The sequence below is a fragment of the Malus sylvestris genome, chromosome 12 (assembly GCF_916048215.2).
Source record: "Malus sylvestris chromosome 12, drMalSylv7.2, whole genome shotgun sequence".
NCBI classification, from domain to species: domain Eukaryota; kingdom Viridiplantae; phylum Streptophyta; class Magnoliopsida; order Rosales; family Rosaceae; genus Malus; species Malus sylvestris.
The window spans coordinates 2965942-2972970 of record NC_062271.1 but is presented as its reverse complement, the minus strand read 5'-3'; positions in this window follow the sequence as shown (position 1 = coordinate 2972970).

The window sequence follows — 7029 nt, the reverse complement described above, 5'->3', positions numbered from 1 at the left end:
TCGGTATGTGCATCTTGTTTGTTTGCCCCCGGCGATGGTTGTGTAGAAGGCCCCGTGTAGCTTGCGCATTGATAGGAATGGTCGGGTGTCGCTTGGAGAGGCACGGGATCGAAGGATCCAAACGCCACTGTAGTAGTATGTGTTGCGGCTGTGTCTTCAAGGTCGAGCTCGATTCTCCCTTATTGCGCTAGCTTCATAATGAGTTATTTAAGGACGAAGCACTTGCCCACATGATGGCTCACGATACGATGGTACTTGCAGTACCTAGGATCGTTCGTTCGATTCATTTCTTCAAGGCGCTTGCACTCTGGTAACTCAATCACCTTCTTTTCCAGCAAGTCATCTAACATTGCATCCACGTCTGAGTCAAGAAAAGGGTACGTCTTTTGCTCCAACTCTCTTAAGGTGTTTTTATACTTGTCTTGGGTGCGAGGAGGCTCACTTCTCTTTGTCTCCTTTGCCTTGGTCTTGGAGGAAATCTTGATAGGCGCAGAGGAGGTCTTAATAGGCGTGGATGAGGTTTGATGGGGGTAGTGTTGACGGTAAAAGTTTCCTTGGCGGGCTTTTTTCTGATCTTGTCTACACTCGGGGCAAACACCTTATCCTTCTTAAAGTGGGTGATCGACTCATTCTTTCCATGATTGGCGATACTCAACTCCATGTCATGGGAACGAGTTGCCAGCTCCTCAAACGTTCTTGGTTGTATGCCTTGGAGAATGTAATGTAACCCCCAATGCATGCCTTGAACACACATCTCAATGGCAGAGGTTTCAGAAAGCCGATCTTTGCAATCCAGACTTAATGAACGCCATCTATTGATGTAGTCGACAACAGGTTCCTCCTTCCACTATTTCGTACTGGTCAGCTCCAGCATGCTTACGGTGCGGCGCGTGCTGTAGAAGCGGTTGAGGAATTCCCTTTCTAGGTGATCCCAACTGTTGATAGACTCGAGCTCGAGGTCGGTGTACCAGTCAAAGGCGTTGCTTTTCAGCGAGCGCACGAACTGCGACAAAGTAGTCTCCCTCTGTTCCAGCATTGCTGCAGGTTTCAATGAAGTGGGCGACATGCTGATTCGGGTTCCCCTTTCCATCGAACTGCATGAACTTTGGTGGCTGATAACCCCTCGGCATCTTCAAAGCGTCAATCTTCTTGGAGTAGGGCTTTGAGTATAGTACAGAATCATGTGAGCTTCCTTCATACTGCGCCTTAATGGTGTTGGCGATCATCTCCTGTAGCTGCTGGATAGAGAAAGATCCTATGAGCGTCGCCGCTTGGTCTGGTTTCGGCTTCTCTTTGACGTTCTCCACTAGAGGCTCCTCATCCTCGTCGTTTTCCTTCTTTACTAGATTATCCCCTTGCCTAACTTTCTCATCGGGCTTTGCATCTAGTTGGTTAACGAGTGCTGCGATTTGCAGGTCTTTATCCTCTACAGTCCTTATGAGTTTTACGATTGCTTCATTCATCTGAGCCAGATGCTCCTCAATTAAAGTCGCTCCAGTAACCATGACTTGCATAGCTATGCCGCTGCTTGAGTCAGCATCGGAAAGTAAGGATTCAGAATACTTCATCAGGTTTTCCTCTCTTGGCGCCCTGAGCGAGGCTAGGGTGATCACCGGTTTGTGCCTCGGGTGCTTTTGTGCCTTCGGCGGAGTTGATGCATGGGCGGAAGAGGCAGCAGAAAGAGCTTTTGCCTTGCTTCGAGTTATGATGCCTAAAGTGACGCCCCTTGCCGTGATGACGCTCTTGTTTCTTACATCGGCAGCGAGAACAACTTGGGCCTTCTTTGACACCATTTGTGCTTGTTGCAGATTCAAAGATAGAGATGAGAGGTAGAGACTATCCCACCGGGCGTGCCAAATTTGTGAACACGGAAATTCCTGAAACAAGAACAACGTGTACAAAATAATATTTGTATTAATGATTTAGGGGTTACAATCTCTTCTACAAATTTAGCCTCTGATTCTATCTTTGTAATGGGTAGATTTGTTATTGTTGATCCAAATGGTCGTCGGGGCTTGATCTTTAGGATGAACGGATGATAAATGATGAACACTTTCTTCGAGGGCCGTCGAGGCTTGATCTTGAATTAGTGGAAGTTTCTTCAAGGGCCATTTGGGCTTGATCTTGAATGAGGATTTTGACGAAGAACGAAAAGGGCTTTCTTGATTCTTCGGAATTTGCTTGAAAGCTTTAGAGTTTCGAGGCTTCAAGGCTTTGGTGTGGTGTGAATTCTCTTCCAATTTGGGAGTAGAGAAAGCGTATGTAAAATCCTCTCTTGATTCTTTGATGGAGGAGCCTATTTATAGGCTTTGGGAATGAATCACCACCATCCATTTGTTTTGGTGGATGTTGTAGGTGAAACTTGGTGGACGTTGTAGGTGAACTTGGGTGGATGTTGTAGGTGAACTTAGTGTATGATGTAGGTGAACTTGGGTGGATGTTGTAGGTGAACTTAATGTATGATGTAGGTGAAGTGAATGAAGGTTGTAATTTTAATACAATGGTCAACATTTATTTCACCAAAATTTCAATGTTTACAAATGTAATCTTAATGCAATGGCTAACATTTATGCCACCGAAATTTCAATGTCTACAATGTTCTCCCACCATGGTCACATCATCCAGCCGCGGTCTTGTGCTCTCACGGTAATAGACCACACCAACAACACCATTATCCTCCAAGAAGAATTGTCACTGCCGTTTGAGATTATCCGCCAGGCTGAGAAACAAAGTTTTTCCAGAGACAGCAGAAAGAGAAACTTGTTTTTTCCTGGAGGAAGTGCTTCAAAAATAAAGAAGAATAAGGGAATTGCCTTGAAAATAAAAAAGGAGAATTTGTTTTAAGTCAACAGATTCTTTGAAGTGGGCTCTTCCTCTAGGCAAAATTCAGGACAACTACAATTGGAACCCTTCCTACTCGTTTGGGTGTTACGATCAAACAAAATTCAGGTTTTATTAATCATGTTTACCTTAATAATTTTACTCATAAGGTTGATTTGTGGAATACTTTGAATAACAGTCACAAAGACCAAAAGTGGAAGCAAAGGTTTAATTTTAGGGGATCCAAGAGTTAGAGTGCTCAATCATTTGGAACAATATAATACTCATTATGATTTTATATATCCTGATTTGGCACAAAGAGAAATTTCAACTGCAAGAAATTTAAGGTGACCAAGGCCACTGAGAATTGAAAAAGAATCCACTAGACGAGAAGAGGATGCTTTTATGCACAAAAATAAGGAAAGAATTGATCACGCCTGACCAAGTAGACAAGTAAGAAATCCACGAGCCTTCTATCGACGTGATCGCCTAAACAAGTACTCGTCTTTCACTGATTAGACAAAGCCTTTGTGAATGCGTGCGGTATCTACTACTAAAAATAAATAAGTCTCAATCTTTTATTTTATTTTATTTTTTAGTCCTTAATTTATAAAGAACATTTAGTATTTGTAGCTTGTAATAATTAAAAGTACATTAGTAGTATTTGTATTTGTATTTGTATTTAAGTTTGTATTAAGTATTGTGTTTGTTTTGTAATTTTCTGAGATATGTCAACTAAATCTTCCAGATCTGAAGTTTTTAAAATAGAGAGATTGAACAACGTTAATTATCAAATATGGAAGAGAAGGATCGCTTATCTTTTAACTCATGACAAGACTTTGTACACTATCAAGGACGAGAGACCCCTTGGGCCATCTTGAGTTTATAAGAAATGGGTGGAAGATAATGAGTTGGCTAAGGCCACAATTCTCAATTACATGGAAGATAAATTAATACCTCTCTATGAAGAATATGATTCATCCAAAGAAATCATGGATGTACTTGAAAAGAAGTATGGCCCTAAATCTCAAACATACATTCAGTTATTGCTTAAGAAATACAATGGGACTAAAATGGGATTCTATGGTCGATCATATTACTAAAATGGAGGTAATGGCAAAAGACTTAGCCAATGCTAGCCATCCAGTTTCCGATAAAATGCAAGTTATTGTTCTTCTTGGTAACCTCCCAAATTCTTGGAAAAATGTAGTTACTTCCATGACTTATGGTCAAGTTGAATTAACAATGGATACATTGCTTGCAATGTTGGCTATTGAAGAAGTTCATAAAAATTATAGGAAAAAGGAAACTGGACAAGGCAAAGCCAACCTCCTCATAGCGGAAGATTCTCAGAAAAATAAGCAACACATGCATAAGCTACATAGTAGTAACAAGCGCCCGAACTTCAAAAGGTTTGGACACCGCAAGCAGAATAAGTTTAAAGGAAAGAAGAGTACATGTTACAATTATGGAGAGATTGGTTATTATAGGTACAAGTTCCCAAAACGACGCAAGAGCAACAAAAATCCTAAAGAACTGATTTTAACTGTCTCCAAAGCACTCATTGCTGAAGATCAAGGACAATGGTGGATAGACACAGGAGTAACTTGTCATGTATGCAAGGACAAAAGTTACTTCATCAATTTCAATGAGAAAGCACTAGGAGAACATCGTCTCTACATGGGAAACAATACTTATGTCGATGTTTTGAGTGAAGGAGATTGCAACTTCAACATTAGTAAATCTATCATTGTGCTTAAAAATGTTATGTTTGCACCAAATAAAAGGAGGAATCTTGTCTTTGTTTCTGTCCTAGAAAAGAAAGGTTTTGAGATAAGGTTCATGAATGGTGCTGTAACTATTGGGAAAAAGGGTTAAACTTATGTAAGAGGAATAGGAGTCAATGATATGTACTCAGTTTGTATTAATAAAAGTATTTCTTTTGAGTATGCCTTTGTCTCTACTATTCAAAATTTGTCATATTTATGGCATTTACGTTTAGGTCACATAAATAAAAATAAAATGATACGCATGAGTAAAAATGGAATGTTGCCTCAAGTAAATGCACATGATTTTGATAAATGTGAATCATGTATTAAAGGAAATTTGACTAGAAAATAATTTTCTCAGCATTGGACTTCTATAAATTTACTTGAGATAGTGCATATAGATTTATGTGGACCAATGAGAACTAACGCCCATAAAGGAATGAAATATTTTTTTACTTTCATCGATAATTATTCCCGTTATGGACATGTCTATTTTTTAAGCATAAAAATTATGCCTTAGACAAGTTTAAAGAGTTCAAGGCAGAAGTAGAGAACCAATTGGGAAGATCCATAAAGACCCCTAATAATAATAGAGGTGGAGAATTTGAAGCCTTTGATGATTTCTGCAAAGAGAAGGGTATAAGGTATAATTATACTATGCCTTATATACCACAACAAAATGGAATCACAGAAAAAAAAGAGAAGTCGAACTCTGATGGCGATCTATGATGTCTTATGCTGACTTACCTTTACATTTTTGAGGTGAAGCTTTGTCTACTGCAGCATATATATTGAATAGAGTTCATACAAAGGTGAAGCCATTGACTCTATATGAATTATGGCATGGGCGAAACCCCGATTTATCAAACTTAAAAGTTTGGGGTTGTAAAGTGCATGTTCTCATTCCAAAGCCATTACGAGATAAATTACAAGCAAAAACTTTGGAATGTAAATTCATAAGATATCCTGATAATAGTGTTGGATATAGGTTTTATCATCCTGAGAAAAGATTGATTGAAAGTAGAGATGCTACTTTTATTGAAACTACTGATTTGGTTAATCCAATACAAGAATTGTAATCTTTGGGAGAAGAAAATTCTCCTACGGATGATCAAGATTTCCATCTTGAATTAGACTTGTCTCATGATCATAACATTGGCAATGATCAAGTGGGAGACGTAAACATGGGTGATCATAACAATGTTGAACATGACACACACGCAGATGATGATCATGATATTATCATGGAAGATATAAATAGTAGGAGAATTGATCAAATAAGTGGGAGTAAAAGAAAAAGGGAACCATCTAGAAGATTGAAAGATCACTTTGTTTTCAATCTTGAGGAGGCAGATCATTTAGTGGGAGATCCAAACCCAAGGTATTATAAAGAAACAATGGATAGTTTTGAGTCTGAACAATGACAACAAGCAATGAATGAAGAACTAGATTCTATAAAGAAAAATGAAGTTTGGAAATTGGTTGATCTACATGGAAGAAAGCCCATCAGATGTAAGTGGGTACTTCGTAAGAAGTAAAAATCAGATGGTATATTGGATAAGTTTAAGGCTCGACTTGTAGCTAAGGGTTATACTCAGAAATCCGGTATAGATTTTGTGGACACTTACTCTCTAGTTGCGAAGTTTTCATCCATTCGTATTCTTATGACAATTGTTGCTATAATGGATTTAGAACTTAATCAATTAGATGTCAAAACAACATTCTTAAATGGAGATTTGAAGGAAGACATCTATATGATTCAACCCGAAGGATATTATGTCAAACGACATGAAAATAAAGTCTATAAATTAATAAAGTCGTTGTACGGCCTTAAACAATCATCAAGACAATGATATTTAAAGTTCCACGGAGCCATTATGGAAATGGGTTATAAAATAAACCCATTGGATCATTGTGTTTACTCTTGGAAGGTGCCAAGATAATTTCTGTATGTTGTCACTATATGTAGATGACATCTTATTGCAGGTAACTATATAGATATGATTGAAAAGATTAAGTCATATATGGGATTCAATTTTGAAATGAAAGATATGGGAGAAGCATCTTATGTTCTAGGAATTAAAATTACTAAGGATAGAGATGCCAAAACGCTCTATTTGGATCAACGAAATTATTTGGATAAAATATTTAAAAGATTTAATATGCAAGATTGCAAGCCAGTCAGTACACCTATTTGTAAATGAATGATGCTTTCCAAAAATATGTGTCTGGTACAGAAGCAAGACATCATTAATATGCAAAATGTTCTGTATGCCCAAGTAGTTGGAAGTTTGATGTATGCTATGACCAGCATAAGACCTGACATATGTTATGCAGTTGGATTGGTAAGTAGATATCAATCCAACCTCGGAAAGCAACATTGGATGGCAGTAAAGAGAATTATTAGATATCTAAAAGGCACCCAAGGTATGAAACTTTG